This window comes from Taudactylus pleione, unplaced genomic scaffold, assembly GCF_031769625.1.
Source record: "Taudactylus pleione unplaced genomic scaffold, aTauple2 ptg000138l, whole genome shotgun sequence".
Taxonomy (NCBI): Eukaryota; Metazoa; Chordata; class Amphibia; order Anura; family Myobatrachidae; genus Taudactylus; species Taudactylus pleione.
The window spans coordinates 12,855,187-12,878,467 of record NW_028284540.1 but is presented as its reverse complement, the minus strand read 5'-3'; the positions used below and the strand labels follow the sequence as shown (position 1 = coordinate 12,878,467).

At 42.2% G+C, this 23,281-nt stretch overlaps 1 protein-coding gene across 1 annotated transcript in view; it reads left to right on the top strand.

The window, feature by feature from the left end:
* The first annotated feature begins 595 nt into the window (after nt 1-595).
* The window catches only part of GLI2 (GLI family zinc finger 2), a 240,405-nt gene continuing 217,719 nt past the window's right edge, over nt 596-23,281 (top strand). The window contains exon 1 of the mRNA XM_088473666.1: nt 596-977. The gene's annotated coding sequence lies outside the window, so the exon portion shown is untranslated. The remainder of the gene's footprint in view (nt 978-23,281) is intronic.

Genomic DNA, 23,281 nt, shown 5'->3' with positions numbered 1-23,281 from the left:
AATGTACTCACAGTACTTCTGGGACAGATCAGGTGAATTAGGGACATCTCTTCTCTTCCCAAATTCTGTGCACACCTTTATTCTGCAGACTCCACATTTATATGACATGATAATAGTATCTATACCCTGCAGAAGTCTATAAATCACACTGCCCTGCAAACAGGGATCAGTAGCAGTGTACTTTGCTGGAAATAGGTTGTTCAGTAGATTTATTTAAAAAAACAAAACAAAACAGTGTTTCTGGTCTGGAAGCTGATTTGAGTCACTTCTAACCCCCTCTGCACTAACCTATATCCTGAGAGAAAAGATGAATAATGACCCAGCAATAACATACTCTGCAGAATCCCACTCTATCCTCATCCGGGATCCTTAGTTAGTAGCTGTTAACCCCTCAGTGTCTGCGCAGTGAGTGTCAGCTCTTGTTAATAAGCCCCACTACCCATCTGGAGCAGCAAATGGTCGCAGTCACCGGGGGGAGGCAGCCAGGGCTGGGGGAGGTGCAGTGAGGGGGAGGAGGGGGAGATTGAAAACAGATCATTCAGGACTGAAGTAATGGGCTCAGATCATCTGACTCCAGCAGCAGCGAGAGGGGAGTGTGACATAGGGGAGGAGGAGGAGGACTCCAAACTTTCTACAGCATCCAACTTCCCCAGGACTTCGGGCTGCGTCTCCACTGGTATTCCAGCACCGCTACCCGAGCGCTCCCCTCCGGTATCCCGGCACCGCTCCCCCAGGTACCGGCATCGGCTGTGTGATTCCGGCTGTGCGCTCCTGCACCACCAAAGACTGATTTGCCTCCGGTGATGGATAGTAGATCGGGGACCTCGATACACTTGGCCGTTTAGTCGGTGGGGAAAGCTGTGACTATAGAGTCCTCTCCTCCTGAGCTGGACTTATCACACGCCCGCTGGATATTGGCTCTGTGGAAGAATTTTTTCATTTGAATTTGAATCTGTCCAGAGCCACTTGTACCAGAGGTAAGTGCTCAATGTTTACTCCACTCCAAGTTACTGTTCAAACATAACCCCTGTATTGTGCGCACTTACCCTCATGTTCAATTTCTATGTCCCTATAGATTGAGCGGGTCCCCCTCACCTCTTTGTCTGATACTCTGTATTGTTTTATTGCTGCTACTGCCCCAGGTTCTAGGACGCTGAGGAGTCTGCATATATACATCACTGCTAGTAATAATCATCATCAGGAAGCCTATTAGGGTGAGCTGTAAAGTTTCGCTTGGCCCTTATGACTCTAGCATGAATGCAGGTGGCACCATGCTGGCATCTCTATGCTGTCATGTGTCCCTTAGCATCTGTATTGCATGTCAGGCAGGGGGATTGAGGCTGCCACCCGCCACCAGTACAATCTGGCATGTGAACCCCATTATACATGCAGGAGAAAACTTCCTTCATGACCCTGTATCTGCCAGGGCCAGGTTACAGCACAAATGACAGAACCAGAGGATGACTGCTGGATACAGTTCACACAATCCCGACTTGATCTGGAATGTTGGATGCAGCTTTCTCTCGATAATACCTCATTGTGCCTACTTTAGAGATGGTTGATGTTTTTAGTCCAATACTATATTTGCCACAACTCTTCCCAGCATTTCACCCAACCCTAGACCCTGCTGAGCGGTGCCTGGTACCAGATGAGGGTCACCAGCCTGGGCAGAGAAGGTGCTAAAAGTTCATTTAACAGTTATCTAAAAAGAGGAGATTGCTCTCCAGCTGTAAACATGAAATAACAGCAGAGTGAGGAGGAGGCCACATGTTAGGCAGCTGGGAGTCATACAGGGTGAGGAGGTATACAGAGTATGGAAATCACTTCCCAGCCTCTGAAGTCCGCAGACAAATTAACTATTTATCAGCTACTCCAAAAGATCCCAACAAATGTTCCAAACTGCAACCAGTCATTTTCTGCAACAATAATATATGACAGTTATTCTACATAAAGGAAATGACACCAGTCTATTGTTTGCATTAAAGCAATCGTTTATACGGACGTTGTGTGCAGGGCTTGGAAGCTTGTAAGGAAAGTTTGTTTTAGACTTATCCTGCACAATCTAGTAGTAAAAACAGGATGGATGCAATTGCTGCAGAGTACACAGGAGCCCGTAGTCATCAAGAGATTACAGACACAATTGTAAAACACATATAATATGCTGATATTCTAAATATTCTAAAATAAAGGTCACTCTGAACCTTGACTCTGGAAACCAGAGATTGAGAAGCTGCTGTCAAACTAAATATATAATTTTTCATGTTATACAGGGGAATAGTTGTGTTTGTGTTGTTACATCAGTTTACAATTTGCTATGCTAACATTTTTATATATATATAGGCGGCACTCGGACATCTTTAAAGAAGCTAAGATTTTGACCCCCATGTAATGGATCAACGTTTCAGAACTTTTATTTAGCATTCTTTCATCAGTATACAGTGATTCCTTCTATAAAATAGATGTTGCTGCTCCATTTCTGAAAACTATTTTGATAATGTGGTAGGGTCTAAACTCTGTAAGATATATATATATATATATATTTGTAGTTAATAAAGTTCAGTGCCGAATATCATTGGATAACGCTGTTTCGTGCAAGAGGTTTTTGCAAGTATTGTCATGTTGACCAGGTCTTCCAGGCTGATTTGAAGACAGGAGATTGCAGTGATGGACAGGCTGTAAATTCCATGATATAAGTACAATAGAGACCCAGCTGGTGTGACTCTGTGTTAAAATATATGTACCAGTACTGATTGTGATCTGTAGATGGGTCATTGGTGACTTGTTAACTTTTACAACTTCTGTCACTTTCTACTGACCAGGACAACAGTATAGTGACCCTTCTATAATGGACCACAGCAGGGTAACTGCAACCCACATAAACTGCTCTGGGACTCACCAAGACACCAAATAAAGACTGGTCTAGGTGACACGTTGTGAAAATGAAAACACATTTTTGCCAATTTCATTTCAGTCTCTTAAATTTATTTTCCATTTCCGTTGTCACATTTTTGCCTTTTTCTTTTCTGTAAATACAATTCTCAAACAAATAATACAATTCATTTTTTATTATTGTTATTATTATTGTTATTTATCAGTAAGGCGCCACAGTGCTGGACAGTGGTAAAATATGTAAGAGGGACATGCTAGTCACCTTATGTACATTTGGATTAGACAAATGTTAATTTGTGGTGACTGGTCCATCTGATCTTCATGTGGTTTGTGCGTTGAAGGCCATACGGGTGATGAGATTTGGTGATCCAGGCTGATATTCCCTTTCTATCTTCATAAAATATGCCCTTTGGTACTTTATTTTGTCTTAAATAGATTTATCTTTAAAGTCTACATAATAATATTATGATGATATAAGCGTTTCATGTAGCTGAGGTTTCTTGTAGCCAATTGTGTGCTCCAACAATCTGAGTATTTGCCACATTATCACTAAAACTTTTCACATAAAAGTAGACCAAAAATGCAACCTGTTCTGTTCTAAATAACCCACATTAAAGTGGGGACTGGCTGGGCAGGTTATTTACAAGCATACTGGTTAAAACCTCCTTCCCCACTTAACTTAATAAGAAATTAAAAAAATTGTGCCCTTGGTGAAAGTGATAGTTGATCCAGATATTTTCACAAGCCAAGGATCCTCTTGTTATGACATCCTATGATACAGGTTGACACTTTCTGTGAAATATACATTGTTTAGAGAGTAATAAGCACGACATACTGGTTAAGGTATTGGTCTTGAATATACAAACTTGTGGCTTTGATTCCAGCCTCAGCCACAAAACTTTCAGTCAGTGTGATCTAATGCAAATCCCCTCTCAATGTGTAATTTGCTGGTAACCATGCACACTATGCTTCAACCTACTTTCACTGACCTGACAGGTTGACAACTACTCTACAAAAAAATATACATTCCGAATCGAGTAATAGATAGACATCTGCACAATGTTTCCGTAAGTTACAGAGTTTATTCAGAGCTTTCAGAAATATAGTTGCAGGAGATTGTATTTATTATATTAACAAATAAACTACCTATGTTTGCTCATTATATTTCACTGTATATATTGGACCCTAAATTAATCTGAATGTCATAATGGAATGCGCAAATGGCCCGAGAACAATTATCTGTTATTTGTAGTGAAAGGTGTTATTGACCTTGTGCCTGGTGATTGACCAGCTCCTCTATCCATAAATGCTGGTATAAGTTTACTGTGAAAAAAACGTGTTTCTACTGTGATAAGTAAGAGATATGTAAATAAAATAAAACAATGTTCTCATGGACATGGTTGTATTTGGGCGTTGAGGGCTGCATACCTTTAATTTTCAACAGCAGATCGTAATCCATGTTCAAAGTGATAATGTGCTGATATTTTGGGACCGGGAGTGATCTTTTAAGTAATGGTTTTGCTGTGGAATGCTAAAAATCTCCAATGCTGCAACCTGATCTATGATGCGTCTGGAGCAGAAGGGTATCTGGACGCCAATCCTATTACAGGTTTCCAGGGAATAGTCCCAGTCTTTGCAGAACAAAGTTCTTCCCTGAAGTTCCAAAATAGTGGAAAATTGTGGAGTCCCAGTTCAAGAAAACATGAGGCAGTTAAATGGTTCCAGAGCATTGTTACCCATATCCATTGACTTGGCTGCCTAACCTGGAGAAATTAAGGCGACAGGGACGATTTGGACTCTGTTGCTACAACTCCGTAGGAGCCAGCTACATGTGTTCCTCTGTCCTATGGCTGATGCAAGGCAGCACGCTATATGGTTTGTGGATGAATGTTATCAGTCATGGGTCAAAATTACCTGTGTAAAGGGGCCCATATATCACCAATCCATAGGCACAATTCTGCACTTTCGCCAACGATTTTGTAAAAAAGTCAGCAAAATCCAACAAGTTTGAAATCCTTGATCCATTGATTCCAACCCAAAAGTGATCAGAATTGGTGAATCGAGGCTTTCCAATATGTTGAATGTTGCCGATCATCGGCAAATCAAAGATTGTGCATTCAGATTGGGGAATCAGGCAATTGATGTATGGGCCCCTTAACTCTAAGCCATATCCACAGCATATCCATCAGCTGTATGGTTGGTTCCTGGCTATCAGTCTTTTGTCTCCATTCTGTGTGGTTGGTCACCTGAGACTAATTATAAAATCTTTTTGTGTATCCCCCATCTCTTAAGCTAGCTACACACTCAAATGTTTTTGACCGGGACGAGGAACTGGACGATTTTTTGGAAATTTGAAAGCCCCAATATCTGTGCTATACATTTTACAATTTTTCCTTAGAAGCTAGCGATTTGTTACCACACCACACTGATTTTGCATATGTCCACCCACAAGGAGGATGACATAGTGAAAGGAGAACATAGGAAATATGGGCAGGTTATTGAGAATGTGCACACACTGCTCAGTATCAGGAAATTGAGCCAGAGATTTTCATTCTTGACCAACAGATCAAATAATTGATGGAATACATTTGTGGATGTTTTTTAACTGTTTTGTCGGTGAAACGCTGAAACGATCGTTCATACACACTATACAATGAACCAGGGCGATCATTCGCAAATCGACCCAATAATTGTATAGTGTGCAGGTAGCTTCAGATTGTAAGCACTTGTGGGCAGGGTCATCTTTACCTTCTGTTCCTTTACAATCATTGGGCCTGATTCAGCAGTGTTTGCTACTGCGATCGCAGCTGCGAATTCGCATGGAATGCAGCTGCGAAAATATGGTAATGCTTGCAAAAGCACCACCGACATAAAGACGCCCACTGCTGCTTTCTTACATCCGGCCACTGTCGCTCTCCTGTGTAAACATCTGTACCATCGACGCACATCGACGACTCACGCAGCATTTACACCAGGTCTGACCTGTCGCAGACACTATGCACACAGTGGGCTTACAAGCTGCATATGCAATCGCAGTGGCTAATTTATGCACGCCCAAGCAACGGCGTTCAGACGGATATACACGCCTGTGTTGTTCCTACCACTCCCCCGTCACCAACCCCCTGTCACTCACTCTGCGATGGATTCCACTGTGCGTGCATAATCGCAGTGCGACCGCAGCACACACACAGTGCGGCTTATATTCATGTGTAATGGCTAACAATCAATCGATCTGCGTATGTACTGTAGTACGAACGCTGCTGAATGTCTGCGTACGTAGTTGCATTTGCGAACACTGCTGAATCAGGCCCTTTGTATGTAATTAGTTTGTATTATGATCCCCTCAATGTACAGGGCTAGCTAAGATGTTAGTGCTTTATGAACCCACGTGGATTCATTGATTACAGGTCATGGGGCTGATGTAGAGTAGAATGTATGTCAGCTGTAGTTACTTCTGCACTTTGTGAACAAAACTAAAAGCGTAGTTTCACCCGTATGCAGAGTTGTATGCGTGTCTGCAACCTGGCTTCCCCTATCTGTACTCTTGGTATTATACATGTGATCATCATCAGTGTGCGCTGGCACCAGCCCTGTCTGTGGTATAAAAGATCTGTCTGAAAACTGGCATTCGCACAACTCCCCCAATTGAACAGTCAGACACAATTGTGCAGCTAACTTGTGACAAGTGCTGCCCCGGCCCTAATGTTACATCTGTCTAAAAACATCTGGAATCATTTGTAAGTCATACAGGTTGAGTATCCCATATCTAAAATGCTTGGGACCAGGGGTATTTTGGATAATGGAATATTCCGTATTTTGGAATAATTACATACCATAATAAGATATCTTGGGAATAGGGCCCAAATATAAACACAGAATGCATTTATGTATTAAATACACCTTATACACACAGCCTGCGGGTCATTTTATACAATATTTTCAATAATTTTGTGTCTCAAACAAAGTTGATGTACATACATGAAATTCATTTATGTTTCATATACTCCTTATACCCACAGCCTGTAGGTCATTTTATACATTATATTTAATAATTTGTGCCTTAGACAAAGTTTGTGTACATTGAACCATCAAAAATCAAAGGTTTAAGTATCTCAGTCATGCCAAAAAAATTCCGTATTTCGGAATATTCCGTATTTCGGAATATTTGGATATGGGAGACTCAACCTGTAATGTATTACTATTTATCTCATTCACACGTTGTTGATGTCTGATGGATTAAGTTGGTGTCTTCTTTTTTTCTGTTCTGTTTGTTTGTTTTTGTTGGTATTTAGTTGCATGTTTCCAAAAAGAAAGATTAAATGAAGATTTTATGCCAACATAAAACCACGTAGGTGTCTATAAACGTCAAATAAAATGTGCACAAATTACTTTGTGCTAAAACAGACAAGAATTTATCTGTAACAGTTTATAGTTGTAAAACACTTGAATGCCTAATGAATCTGTTGTGTCTTTTGTATAGGATGCTACCAGCATTAGAGGGATGTGGGTCTGCCAGGAAAATCCGTAGACGTGTGTCATAAAGAATTCTGTTCCGCTCAGCGGGTTTTTTATGTTTAGGAACAGGGTCTGGTTTCGTTAAGCTTCTATTGTACAGTGGTAATGAGTGTTTTAATAGCATGATGAGAAAGTACTATGTGTCCATACTGGTAACAACATCATTGAAGTTATTACCAGTTGTGTTCTTGGTCTGTTGCTACGTGCTGGTTATGAGCCGCCACATTGCTGCTAATAGCAGTGAATACAGAAGCATTATGGATAATGGAAGGAAGACTGTAGGAGGGACGGGGACTTTTCCTGCTGTTGGCTAAGGGGTAAAAAGGAAATTGGGACGGGACACTTTAAACACATATCCAATTAGCCGCAGTAAATTATATGACTCATAGAGGGAGATGTATCAAACTTTCTGAAGAAAAAAAGAGGAGACTTGAACACAGCAACCAATCAGCTTCTAGCTATCATTTATCTAGCATAGTCTATAAAAGGATGCTGATTGGTTGCTATGGGCAACTTCACTTTATCTTTCAAAGGTTTGATATACATTTATATTTATATTTAAAAATAACAAACCTATTTCTGAGCTGCCATAGACATTTGTCCCTCCAGTCTTGTATGGTAATAACAAGTCGCCATTCGTCTAGCCCTCTACAGGGCGCACGTCTTTATGAAGGTCAATCTGTGTCTGTGGTAAATGTTCCCTATTACTTATTATGTACACATGTATATTTGCAGCTTATCTGCTGCAGAAATATATATTTAGTTAATAATGGACACTAATGTATGATCTCTGCTAGAATGTGTCCCTGTAATGTTTACATACTTTGTTATTAACTTTATATTGATTACTATAGGATAAACAGAAATCATCACTTTATAGTAAGATCCTTTTTTTACTGTGTAGTGAAGAACGTTTTTTTAATGGCATTTTTTGAGAATTCAAATGACTTTTTGTGTACTTGCATTTCTGGATGCTAATTTGGAAGCCTCAGATTTTCCCTGAGGTCTTCTGAAATATGAATAGACTTGTGAGGTCCTCATGACATCACCTCTGAGGCACTTTCATAGTAGATCATTAAAGGTTCCAACTATCCAGAACCTTACTCATCTTTATAGGTACACAGCCTGGATGATGCAGCAGATTGTGCAGGTTTTAGCAGGTATACTACTAGATCCGGTTTATTTGTGCAGATTTGTGGATGTAGGTTGTGAGACACAACTGAGAGTTTTGCCAAGGATGACAAGCTAAAATAACTTACAGAAATATTTTATTGTTCTTTACTAATTGGTATATTTATATTTTATTGTAAATAAGGGGTCTGGAGTTGTCTACAGAAGGTACAGGTTTTTGTGATGTTCCTCTAGGAGAGCTTATGGCTGGTTACTCCACAACTCTGGCTGTGATGAAGCTTTTTCCTCTAGTGTAGTGTAGGGTGTGATCATGGTGCTAGTTATAAACTGACTCTTTCATTGTGCAAGAATTCTGGAGGAAAAAAAATATTTTTTAGCACACTGCATGAAAGAGTATTTAAACAAATATTGTACTGGCTGCGAGTGGTTTGTGCCAAAAAATAAAGTAAATAAGGGGCGTAATCCAAAATATACAGCAGTGAAAGCAACGGGGTGGATTGATTAGTTGCTCACCGCTCTCTGGTGTTTGTTTAACAGAACTCACAGAAAGATTTTACAGATCAACTGGATTTTTGGTTTGTGATCATTAATAAATTGCACACTCCACACTGGCATACTGACCTCATTTATTAGTCTCTACACACACAAAATACACAAGCCCTCTCACTCAGCTGCTGCAGAACCTGTAGTGAAAGCTCTAAGTTCTACCATTGCTGCTCAATACTGTGACAGTGGGGTTCATGCTGAGCTGTGCATATTCCCATCTGCTTAATGTAAAATATGTAAAATTTGTACTGCGCAATTCCCACAAAAAAGACATATAGCTAAGACCTGATGTAGATTTGGTACTTGCGTCTCTTTACGTTTGGAGCGGTGGAAATGAAGGGCATGCAAATATGGACTGAGGGCCTGATTCAGCAAGGAATGCAGTTGCTAATACGTATGCAATCCGCCGGTTGTTATGTACTGTGCATGCGTATGCACCGTAGTGTGCGTGCGCAAGCTAGCCACTGTGATCAGGACTGCGATCGCAGTGACTACGCAGACCCATTGCAGAGTGATTGACAGGAAGTGCCGTTTGTGGGTGGTAATGGTGGGTGGTCATGCGAATGCAGCAGTGCAAGTGCGTTTCGACGGTGTTGGAGGGGTGTGCATAAATTATCCACTGCATTGCCCTATGCAGCCTGAGGCCTGATAGCGTGCCTGGAACTTAGCAATTTCTGAGTAAGGTCAGGGCTTGTGTAAGTGGGCGTGAGGCTGCGATGGTACTCGATTGTACCGATGGTTTCGCAGTCCTGCTAAACATTACGGATGTATGCTAAGTAAAGTGGACGTCCTTATGTAGTGCAGCTGCGTCATTGCGATCGCAATGGTTTAGCATACTATCGCATTTGAACTGCGTGCGTAATTGCTATTACATATAGTATAGTATGGTCATATCCGCATAACTTGAGAACTAAAGGTGGGTACACACCTTGTAGATATATCTGCAGATCGAGCGATCTGCAGATATATCTGTAGATGATGGTTGTTCATATGCACTGAACGACCATCATCTTCCAGGCAGTCGTGGGTCCTGCTGGCCGCGGGGTGGGGGCGAGTCTGCCCCTTCCACGCAGCTGCCGCTGCATGTGTGATCGTCTGTACACACTTGCCGATTGACAGATATGTCTGCAGATATATCTGCCCATCGGCTGTGCAACACAGTCGACGCGATATGTCTGGCAGCATCGCATCCCCCATAGAAACCTATGGGGGAGGCAGCTGCTGTCGGCAATGGAGGGATCGCAGCAGGTATCGGAGATACCTGCTGCGGTCCCTCCTTCATACATTCGGGGGATACTAAGTATTTGAGGTAAACCCCCGAAAACAGGTGTTTTCGGGGAATTTACCTCAAATGATCTTTGATAAATGGGCCCCTAAGTGTTCTCTGTAAAGTGCTGCGTAATTTGTGTGCACTATATAAATAGCAGTTAATAAATAAAGGGAAAAGAATGCCTTTTCGTACTTTAAGGCAGGCTTAATTCGCTGGGAAGTGTTTCCTGCACTGTGCTACGTGGATCACATCTAAATTTCTTAGACAATTCATCAGTACTACCTGTATTATTAGAAAATGCCCGATCGTGCATGAACATTGCTTGTAGCATTTTTGTTGTTTGTTAAAAAAAATTTCTAGAGTATTGGTAAAATCTTGATATTGATCTATTGGTTACTATATTAACAAATGTGCAAGCTGTATACATAATCCACTAAACATACTGCAGGCATATGTAATATCCGCTGAACACACTCCAGGGCTACGCATGACAAATGGGTGTAATATCCGCAGAACATGCTGCAGTGCTAGGCACCATGGGCAGTTGTAATATTCACTGAACGCACTACAGGACTATGCATCATGAACAGATATACAATACGCAAAAAATATTGCAGGACTATGCATCATGAGCAAACCTACAATCCCCTGAATACACTGCAGGGCTATGGATTATGAACAGATATACAATACATTAAATACACTGCATGAGCACATATAAAATCCGCTGAATGCACTGTAGGGCTAAGCATCATGAGCAGAATCCGTTAAGCACACTGCAGGGCTATGCATTATGAGCAGATATAAAATCCAGTGAACACACAGCATCATGAGCAGATATGAACATACTGAACACACTGAGCACACTGCAGGACTGTTCATCATAGGCAGATATAAAATCGAGTGAACATATTACAGGGCTGCACATTATGAGCAGATATAAAATCGAGTGAACATATTACAGGGCTGCGCATTATGAGCAGATATAAAATCGAGTGAACATATTACAGGGCTGCGCATTATCTACTGAACATACTGCAGGGCATACTTACCGACTTTTCTTACTTCTATCCTGGGAGCAGCCCAGTCATCTCAGTTTTGGGGGGCGGGCAGGCTTCAGCTGCCATTAGGCCCCACCCCCTTTGCTGGAAAGCCCATGATTCACGGGTCCGCGAGGAGGGGGCGGGGCTAAATGATGTGATTCACATTGTTTAGCCCCGCCCCCTGCACACGGACCTGCAAATTTGGCCTAAAATCTCCCCCATCCTGCCCACTTCACTAGGAAGTGGGCATGATGCGGGAGATATGCCTACTCTTTCGGGGTTGCGGTCGGTTACCCGAAAAATCGGGAGCCTCCACGACTCCCGGGAGAGTAGGCATGTATGCTGCAGGGCTGTTCATCATAAGCAGATATACAGATGTGTCCACATGCATCTTACGTCTAATTTGTGTGTGACTTTTCACCTTCAAATGCGTCTTATTTACCAAGTGATGCGAATAGGACGCAGAAGCAGCTTCTGCTGATTAAAATGATATGCAGCATGCCTATATTCTGTGTGCGACTGCGGGTGTATCTGCATGAGAAAAGCTACGTTACAGTGTCAGTAGCTGTGACACTGTAACGTAGCATTTCTCATGCAGATACACCAGCAGTCGCACACAGAATATAGGCATGCTGCATATCATTTTAATCAGCAGAAGCTGCTGCTTGTGCATACTATTCACATTGCTTTGCGAATAAGACGCATTTGAAGGTAAAAAGTATCACGAAAAGACACTCGGCGCTACCAAGTCACACGCCGCTCACACATTATGTTTAACGCAACTTATAGTGCAAGGAGGTAAGATGTATGTGGACATATCTGTAAAGTCCATTGAATACACTGCTTGGCTATGCACCACAGACAGATGTAGAAGCCCTATGGATCTTCAGGCAACACAGTGTTTTCCAGTAGTATCACAGCAGCTGGGGGAATGACATGTTTCTTTAAGGATCTGGGGCCAAGTATTATGAAGAATAGGTTGTAAAAATTCCACAATGGTGATTTTTTGTTAACTGGGAAAGTGGAAGAAGAAGCTTTGTATGATTTTAAAACTTTATTTTTACTGAACAATGAGTAAATAAAACATGCATGGAACAAGCTGCCAGCAGATGTAGTTTGAAATATTACTATCCTGTTTTTATAACTTGCCAACATTAAGGAACATACATAAGATAAACTCAACTCTCTCATTACAATAAAGTGTACATAAATGGCATAGGCTGACTAGATGGATAACACTATCTGTCTGCCATCAACACTCAGGAGAAGGGTAATTCCTTACTGGACAGTGCTGTGGGCGGTACCCTGAACATCTCCTTGGTCTTGTTGCTCCAAAACCTACATTTGCAATACCTTGGTCACACCGCCCTTTGATCGATTTGTTCACCTATAGAACAATGGTAAGAAGATATGCAACCACCAGGTAGGGCACAGTGACTAAAAGTTCTGAATGTACCAGTAATAAATTTACTAAGCAGTGTTAGGAGACAAAGTGAAATGAGATAAGGTACCAGCCAATCAGCTCCCAACTGTCATTTTTCAAACACAGCCTGTGACATGGCAGTTAGGGGTTGATTGGCTGGTCCCTTATCTCATTTCATTTTATCTCCTAACACTGCTTAGTAAATAGCCCTCTCAGTCTTTTACAGTAATCTCTCAAAGAATAATATATTGATGCCAGTTTTTAAGGTCTAGTGTCATAATCGGGATGGGGGAGGAATAATTACTTAAATTGGGAGATTTTAACCCCTTTGTGGCTAGTACATTGCTGAGTCTTTTTCCAGCACAATATAGTGTTACTGTCTACTCTGGGAGATTAGCATGAGGAGAAAGGGCGAATGACACTTCTATTGTGCTCAGTGCAGAGTTCCAGCGGTTACACAGAATGGACCGAGGGGCTGTATAGAAATTATGTTCTATTCACATTATTCCACGTTCCCAGCCCCTAGACTTTTGGGAACGGGGTGCCTGATTTTTATCTATTAAAGCAATTTCAACCCAAGCTCACGTTGTACAGAAAGTTGCAAACAAATATTAGCTCATTAGACGGTGCACTTTTGTTTGCTCTTTATTGTGGATGTGGTTATGGTTGTACTATGCTATAGGAGCCTTTTTAACAAAATCTGGTGATAAGAATGACTTTTATTGCTACTTATTGCAACATTAAAGAAAATCTTGTATCACTGTGGTTTATCAAAATTATTTTACCAAGGCATCTTTGGGACTTTCCACTAACCTCTCAACAATCTGAGTTAGCAACAAACTTTTTTTTTGAGCAGGGAATTTGTTTTCTTTAATTTGGCAAAATTGTGGAGCAGGCAGTGTCAGACTGGGGCATGAAGGGCCCACCAGGGGATTGCATAGATAGGGGCCCATGCTAAATGGGTGTGACAGTCCATGGACTGGGCCCCTTAATATATTGTTTACACAGATAGTGCATGAAGTATAATGTACCAGATTAATAACAGCAATGCACTTTAGCCCGACTCCTAGGATAGCAGTATAATGTAACATATGTATAACAATAAAGCACCTTATGGTGATCCTGTCTACATATACCAAATTATTGCATTGCACATGTGATAGAGGACCCCGTGTGCACCAGCCCATGACCTCAATGAAACCTGCATTAGTAGTAAAGGTCAAATACCTGCAACTGTACAACTAAAAGGTTCTATTATCTAAGTTATCAGATAATTGTTTACAACTACATTCATAGTTTGCAATATGCTGTAATTAAAATGTTATTGTCACACAAAAAGACTTCAGATCTGATAACCTAACCACTAACTTTGATTGGCAGAAGGGCAAATCTTGGTGTAGTTTCCATAGAACAAACCATGCACCCATGTTCATCAATGGTCCTGCTTCACCAGGTAACCAAGAAAAGGGGATGGGATTCCAGGCAGTGGGGCCCACCGGGGATTTCCCCTGTACCCCTGTGGGTTAGTCCGACCCTGGGAGCAGGGTCCTCTGTGCACTCCACAGACTTCCAGAAAGAAGTATTTGCCTGCTTTGTAGCTGTAACATCTTATTCTGCCTTTCTCTGTACTATGTACAGTGGGTACTACACATCTGGGGATTCAGCCGCCGTTGAGTCCCAGGTGATCCCAGTTTGCATCAGGTCAGCACAATGAATGCCAAGATGCAAGCACTTCTCGTAAATCCTCCGCACCCCACATCTTTCCATGAGCTAATTTTCATTAACAGATTTTTGAGGTTTTGCAGTTGAAACAGAGACTGATGTGAGCGCTGGGCTGGAGGATAACATTTTGGAGTGGGATTAAGCTGAGTCTAAAGGGTGGAGTTCTGATCCTTGGCTCCTTCCTATATGTCGCAGTGTGTTGACTTGTGAAGCATCTCTAGTCAATCTGAACCCACATTGTGGCCCATTTATCTGCATAATAAGTGGTATCTGTTTTATGGTATATATTATGTTAATCAAATTTCTGTTTCTATTTTATGTACCACAATATATTTTAATTTAATTTAAATTTCACAGTTATCTGCATTTAATAATCTGAGTATAGTAGAAAAATGGCCTTAAAATTATTTAATGCACCTATAGCCTACACACAGTGGAAACAGCAATTTTACAGGTGCTGTCAATATTCAGCCAATTAAATCAATTTGATATAACTGAGACAGAAGTTACTTCTGAGGTTATCAGTTCTCTAGGAGCAAGTAACATCAGTGAGGTGAATAGTTCTAAATGATTTAAATTGACCATTGTGGGGCTGGTTCAGAGAGCATGCAAGTCCATTTTTTGGACGGATCTTGGGATTCTTCGTATCGCCTATGTGTCCGAGCCGAACATCTGCAAGTTTTGAGCACCCTAAAGGCGAGTCAGAGTCATACGTATCCCAGCGGCATCTCCACTTGTGGCATCTCCACTTGTGGCTGAGTGGTGTAACTGACCAATAACTTAGTGCTTGCACTTAGGCTAGGTGGTCTGCGGGTGTGTTGTGGGCATGTAGGCGGAATTCCTATTCGGAGTTGAGCGCACACAGAAATCTGTCTAGTTTTATATTGGATCTCTTGCACCAAGGATAGGGCTGGTGTAGATGCATGCTGATAGTGGATGAACAGGGGCAGTAGATGGTGCCAACTCTGGATAAAGGCAGAGATCTGCGTTTATTTCCTAGCACGCAATGCGGCCAACATGTCTACAACTCTTCATCAGCCGGTGTGTAGCTGACACTGTAGATACACTGTAATCACATTACTGTAATGTACGTTTGTATTTTGGTTTATGGTCTATTTGCAGTTTGAGTCCCTTTAAATATGTCTATATTTTGGCTAAACCTTGATAATTATCATTTAATTAGTCCCATAAGTGACTCAAGTTTGAATGGATTTTTGCATGTCTAATGTTACCTGAATTAATGAGGAATATATATGTGTTTTGTGTACTGCTATCTGCATTATAGATAGTCATTTCATCTTTATGGGGAAATAAAGGCTGTTTAACCCTTTCCTTACTACCCACTTGCTGGCCTTGGAGTGTAAAGTAGAAGTTGTTATTCTGAGTACAGGAGAGGTTGAGTGCCCTCAAGACAAGTGCCAGTCCTAGATTCCAAGGCAGCATCCTCTCTGTAGCTGTTCTCTGTGGTGACTCTTTGACTTATCTCATTGTCTAATCCACAAACGGAGGCCTGGAGAAACATCTAGAGGGGGCTGTAGGATGCCTGGAGTACACTTGTGTTAAGCTGAATTGATTGAATTTTAATGGCTATTAGAGGCCATGAATAGCAATGATTTTATGGGGTATCTTGTGCAGGCTCGACATTAACAAGCTGAGAGCCGGATTGTGCAGCTGTTGTGTTTAATATGGATTCCTCAGTGGTTCTCTACACTCTCTGTTCCATATATTTAACCCGTTATTTTATTTATCCTCCTTTCTCTTTGGGTTTTATGCCATGCGTAAATAACTTTCTAACAGATTTTCGCACTCTGTATAAAAGTTTCTATGTAAAGACACATTATAGTCTATATATTATTAAACCCAATAGTGATGACCTCTTCAGTAATGATACATTTAAAAAAAAATATATATATATATGTTATATTATATAGCATAAGGTTATCCTTACAAAGAACTGAGGTTACCAAAAGGTTAAAAAAGGGCACACTAGATGGGCCAAGTGGTTCTTATCTGCCATCAAATTCTATATTTCTAGGTTTGGATACTGATACATGTAATTTTGTAACACCATAAGATTAATTTGGTGTAACAGTAACCTATAGAACTGTTCCCCATGTTGATGTATATGGGGAAGGACCAAATGTTTGCATTTTTGATGGGAGGGTTTGAAAAAGGAGAGGGGCTGTTATATGGCAGGGCCTAATTTAGGGATCTGATATATGGGATGGGATTATAAATGGGACCGAGTAATGGATGAAAGTAGCTATTAGATGGGAGGAGCTGATTGGGATGTTCCTAGCTAAATGCCATTTAGGCACACCTCGTGTTGCGGGACAACATATATAAATATGCTTGTGAATGTGCACTTAAGGGGGATTCCCGTTTTAGAAAGGCAGTGACAGAGCTTTTTTCTCAACAAACCAGAATTGCTCTGGAGGTGCCAGATATCAGGAGTCTTCCTATACTTATACTTGAGATCACCTTTTGAGCAGCAGATACACCAGATAATGAAAATACACTTTATAGGCACAGAAATAGAAATGTAATAAACATGTTAATATGTACAACAGTAACATGTAGAAGAAACACAATCCATAACAATATTTATAACATAAATGAGGCCAGAATAAGCAGTATTTTGTTACAAAAGTGGCAAGGTTGTAAGGATAAATAAGAACGATATAAAATTGCTCTTAAAGTGTCAATAAACCAGAATAAATTTGGAAAAGTCTCTTCCATTTCCAATATTTCACACTTGTTCATAGAGACCCATTGCACATTAATACTTCTCAAACCAGCACACATATTCAGCAGATAGATCATAATGAAATACACTTTACGTCCATATTTTTTGCAGTCATAAAACTACCATTTCTGCCATCACAGGCTTCCTAACTGTCTTTACCCTTAATCTTATGAGGCCTAACATATCTCATAATAATGCCCATTTAATCATGCATTTTTTCTATTTTTGATGTGTCTTCTATAATTTGATCAGGTTTTCTTCCCTGGAAACTACCTTGAAAAGTTGCAGTTCCACGTTTTAAGAGTGACTGGGTTAACATGCCAAAAAAATGTATTATAAGCATGGTGAGACCTGCGCAGCTAATCCTTGTGTAGTGAAATATAGAGGTAGCACCCAAGCGATGACATGAAAATGACAGTCATTGCTGGGTCCAACTTAATGACTCATTGCATGTTCAATAGCTTCTTTCAGTGAGCGTCCTATTCAGGGTATATCTTAAATTAGGGACTTTCAGACATGGAGGATCAAATCATATGATTTGTGGCCACTGCAGGTCAGAGGTTAATGTTCATGACATCACACGTGGTTTATAAAAGTTCCCATTTGTAGACGGTTCCTAAAGCTGGATATATATTGACTGAACTCCTTTGGTTGTCGTCTCTTATTTTATCCTTGAGTGCCACCGTTTCTCACGTGTTGTGTGTGTGTGTGTATATATATATAGATATATATATATATATATATATATATATATATATATATATACTGTATATTAATTTATTTATTTTTTAAATTTGTTTTAAACTAAAATTGCTAAATCAGATAATTTTTTGTTTTGTGTTAGATGCGATTATCGGGCCAATCTGCAGATTATCGGAGTGTAGGGATGATAATTGCATAGTGTATGCCCAGTTTTACTTTTATCCCAGATATAGTGAGTCTTTGAAATAATAAAAGCTTTCTGCCATGATTTTCTCCTAAGATTATTTTTTTTTGTGCTTGTACCTGTAACTGTGTGATCAGAAACTGACAAAGAGTAAAGGTGCGTATCCACTAGGCGATTAAAATGAGCGATTGAAGGATAACAACATCATTATCATTCAATCGCCTATTAATTGTTCACAAATTGGGCATTAAAATTTCGAAAACGACCAGCAATGCGTGCTCCCGCTGGTCGTTTCCGACATCAATCATCGCCTGAACATACTGGTCAATCTTTCAATAACGACAGATTGGCCATGTTCAGGGACGAGGGAGGGTGCCTGCACTGAACGACATATTGTTCAGTGTAGGCACTTACAGGATGAGGAACGACTGTATGATTACAATACTGTCGTACTGTCATTCCTCTATCGGCAAGTGGATAAACTTCTTAACATTTTCTGTGAGAGTCAGAAAAATACACAACACTTGACGTATGATTTCTAATTGACTTGATTGCACCTAGTGGCTGATTCTGATTTGGGAACAAATTGACTTGATTGCACCTAGTGGCTGATTCTGATTTGGGAACAAAGCAAAAAAAGCAAGTAACCCCTGGACAAACCATGTTGCAGTGCAAGAACTGCAAATACATTTATTGTATATATAATACTGGATGATTTTGCATCTAGGGCCTGATTCAGAGATTTACAAAAATTCGATATTTACATAACTGTCCTATGTTTTTTGTATCTTCACATGCGCAGGAGCTGTACTATGCAAGTGCAGATCTGGCCCTGCAACATCTGTCGCAGTGCCCCAAAAGATTGATGACATTCTGCTGGCGTGATGGGGAGCATTACTGAAAACGGGGGGTGTGTTGGTCCCATTTTCTGGGCAGCGTGATTATGCCAGGCATCCTGAGTAGCCTAAGAGTTACTCAGATGTCCAATGTTCATGCAGTTTATCCGATGGTATGTCTTCGGATGTAGCAGCGGATCAGAGAAGCCAGCAGTGGGTGTTTTTTTTTTACTTAAGATGCCTCCTGCAGCTTTTGCATACTTTAGCATTGCACGCAGCGGCTGGGGCTGTACGGTGAATCTCTTAATCAGGCCCATAGTCCACAAATGCTGGACAGCTTTATTTTTACACTGCAGTATAGATTTAAGTTTGGATACGCCCTATTGACAGACCCACAAACTGAGCGGATAATTTGGTAAGCCTCCACACTTGCCAATCGGCTGCACAATATGTCTGCCCAGACATCACAACTAGGCGAGCATTTAAATTTGCCCACCCAGTTGTGATGTCAGTGTTGGCAGTTCTTGTGGAGCATGTACGGGTCGGAGCGTCACATGTACACACAGGCAGATGTACTGATATATCTGCAAGATATATCAACATCTGCCATGCTGAAGGGCTGACGCAATATGTTCACAGACTTATTGGCTGCATACAGTGACAGGTGAACTTAGCGATATTTTGTTTATCGGCTGTATGAAAGATATATATATATATATATCGTATAATGTATACCCAGCTTCAATCTCTCTGCACATCTTACATCTGCAGTGCAGCAAGGTGTTACCAAGGTGCAGGGGCGTATCTATACATTGGCCAGGATGGCAGTCACCAGGGGGGCGGCCGAGGGGGGTGCACCACCCAGCGGTGCCATCCACGGCCAGGTAGTAGATACACGCCTGCTCATGTACACATCCACCGACAGTGGCGGATTCAGGGGGGGCAAACAGGGCAGTTTAACCCCCCCTGCACTGCAGCAACAAGGTAAGAAGTGGGGATTGGGGCTACAGAAGGGGACCTGCCAGGGCTGGCTGTGGAGTGGGTACTTAGAAGGGGGACTGGCTTGGGAGTGGGGAACATAACAGGCTGGGGCTGGCTGTTGAGTGGGGGCACAGAAGGGGGCCTGCTTGGGCTGGCTGGAGAGTGCAGACTTAGAAAGGGGCTGCTGGGGAGTGGGGGACATAAAAGGCTGGGGAGTGGGGGGACATAAAAGGCTGGGGCTGGCTGGGGAATGGGCGACATAAAAGGTTGGGGCTGGCAGGGAAGTGGGGGCACAGAAGGGGACCTGCTATGGCTGGCTGGGGAGTGGTGACTTAGAAGGGGGGCTGGCTGGGGGTGTAGGACATAAAAGGCTGGGTCTGACTGGGGAGTGGGGGACATAAAAGGCTGGGGTGGCTGGGGAGTGAGGACATAAAAGGTTGGGGCTGGCTGGGGAGTGAAGACATAAAAGGCTGGGGCTGGCTGGGGAGTGGGAGACATAAAAGGCTGGGGCTGGCTGGGCAGTGAGGACATAAAAGGCTGGGGAGTGGGGATGTAGAAAGGGGGCTGCTGGGGAGTGGGGACATAAAAGGCTGGGGCTGGCTGGGGAGTGGGGATATAAAAGGCTGGGGAGTGGAGACATAGCTGCCGGGCTGCTGGGGCTGGCTGGGAAGTGGGGACCTAGAAGAGGACTGCTGGGGCTGGCTGAGGAGTGGGGACATAAAAGGCTGGGACTGGCTGGGGAGTGGGGACTTGGAAGGGGGGCTGTTGGGGAGTGGGGGACATAAAAGGCTGGGGCTGTCTGGGAAGTGGGGGCACAGAAGGGGACCTGCTGGAGCTGGCTGGGGAGTAGGGACTTAGAAGGGGGGCTGGCAGGGGAGTGGGGGAAATAAAAGGCTGGGGCTGGCTGGGGAGTGGGGGCATAGTAGGGGATCTGCTGGGCTGGCTGGGGAGTGGGGACATAAAAGGCTGGGGCTGTCTGGGAAGTGGGGGCACAGAATGGGACCTGCCGGGGCTGGCTGAGGAGTGGGGACTTAGAAGGGGGGGTGGCTGTGGAGTGGAGGACATAAAAGGCTGAGACTGGCTGGGGAGTGGGGGCACAGAAGGGGACCTACATGGGCTGGCTGGGGAGTGGAGTCTTAGAAGGGGGCTGGCTGTTTTTTTTCCATGTGGAAGCCAATGTGTGTTTTTTAGTATTAAAAATAGTAAAAGCTGTGTGAGGGGACAGGGCTTTGAGGGGGGAGAGTTGGGGGGGGGCGCCAGTCCCTTTTTACCAGGGGCGATCTGACCCTTAGATACATCCCTGCCAAGGTGCACAGTTACTTGCTCATTTCACCACACTGGGTGTCACCATTGGAGGGGGGGGGGTGACACAAAAATGCTGGCTCCTCCTTAGTGACTGTATATTTTATTTCATATCCAGTGGACAATGTGTCACTGATAATGTACTGTGGTGTCAGATTGTGGTTGCTGGAGATGGATAGGGTCTGTGTTGTCAATGCTGAGTCAGAGGACTGCTGTTTTGGGGATTTTTTTGTTATTACTGTTTCAGACATTGTGCATGGTGAGAAATTACCTATACATTGTTCTTCCTCTACCACTAGTGTTTTCTCTTCCAACTCCAATAGATTTGGTTCTCCAGGGGTTAGAGGAGCAATTTAAGACAATTTAAGGGGTCTATTTATTAAGCAGTAAAGATCATTAATGCATTATGTCCATTCTCCAAAGTATTAGGCTTCTGGAGAAAACAAATATTGCATAGTAGGGGTTTTTCACCAGCCCAGGCATATAAAAAGCAACAATACTAAATTATGTATCGCTGTATAATGATAAACAGATCCATCAGTATTTATAGATATAAGTCACTAAGAGATAATTAGATATTGTTATTAATTAAATAATACATTGTCATCAGTTACAAGTAGTTATGTAAAACTTTTCCCTAAAGAATATATTTCACCAGAGCAGAGAATGAGTAACACGGGGTAAAACTGCAAGTCCCAGCATGCCCGGACAGTCTCTATCAGTTCAGCAACAGCTGGGAATTGTTGTATCAGCCTGCTCCAGATGGCTTCACAGGATTGGTAGGATGATTAGTAAAGTGGTTGAACAAGGTGGACACCAAGCCAATTAAAATATATTTTTATTGTTATCCTTTTTATAGTGTCAACGTATTCTAAAGTATTATCAGAACTTCACCCAGTCAGGCAAGTCCCTACAGCAATAGAGCTTCTTAATCCCATATAGATATGCACCATGGTTAATGTAGTCTTAAAATGATCTACTAGTACTGTATGTCTTTGATCTGTAGGAGGAAACTGATGGGAGAAAGGAATGACCCTATAAGCAGATAGAACAAGAGGTCACATCTGTGAGATAGCAATGCCAAGCTCTGAATTTTATACCTGCCCAATATTGTCATTTTTTGCAGGATGCTCCCAAATATCAGTAATCAGACATGGTATGATCTCACTTTATATGGCCATGGCAGTGTGTGGATTAGGAATATTGCGGGCATGGCCTAATTTTTCCCAATTTTCTGATCCATCATTTTGGGATGTATGATAATGTGACTTGCATCATGGGAGATTGTACTTCAGGTGAATGCGTAGTTTCATATCTTGCTCCTGATATTTATGCTGAGAAGGGGTGTTAGGGGCAGGGACACAACTAAAAACTTGTTGAACCATAGCCAAATTTTCTTCCATGACCTGTATACAGCTATTTTTATTCATGTTTAGTTTTAAGCAGCAAGTCAGGAGCATGATCCAATAATGACCAGAGATCAGCACTGGAGCGATAGCTTTGAGTGCCGTCTGCATATAGGAGCTAGTAAACTTACCAGTGACATATGTATAGATGGAAAAGAGGAGTGAACAGATGAGCTCATTCAGACCCGCTCGCTAGATGCTTTATCCAGCGTATGCAAATCTAGCGCACGCCCAACAAGGCAGGCGATCGTATGGCAAGGTATTAGCACACCCACTATGTCTTGACGTGCGATCACTTTGTGTATGCAGACGCCCACCAGCCATTCATAAGATGCCTACTTGCGCACGTCATCTCCTGGAAGTGCATGAAAGCATTGGTACATCAAGCACCATCGGATGTGTTTGCAGCGCTTGTGATTGACTATATCCTGCCGCCATCACTGCGATCACTCAATCACTTCAGTGTGAAATACAACCAGGTGACGTGTACTATGATGCTGCCTGTTAATTATGCACACCTCTGAAACGGCATTGAAACACTCAGGCACGCCTGCGTTCGTACCTCCACTCCCCCATTTCTACTGG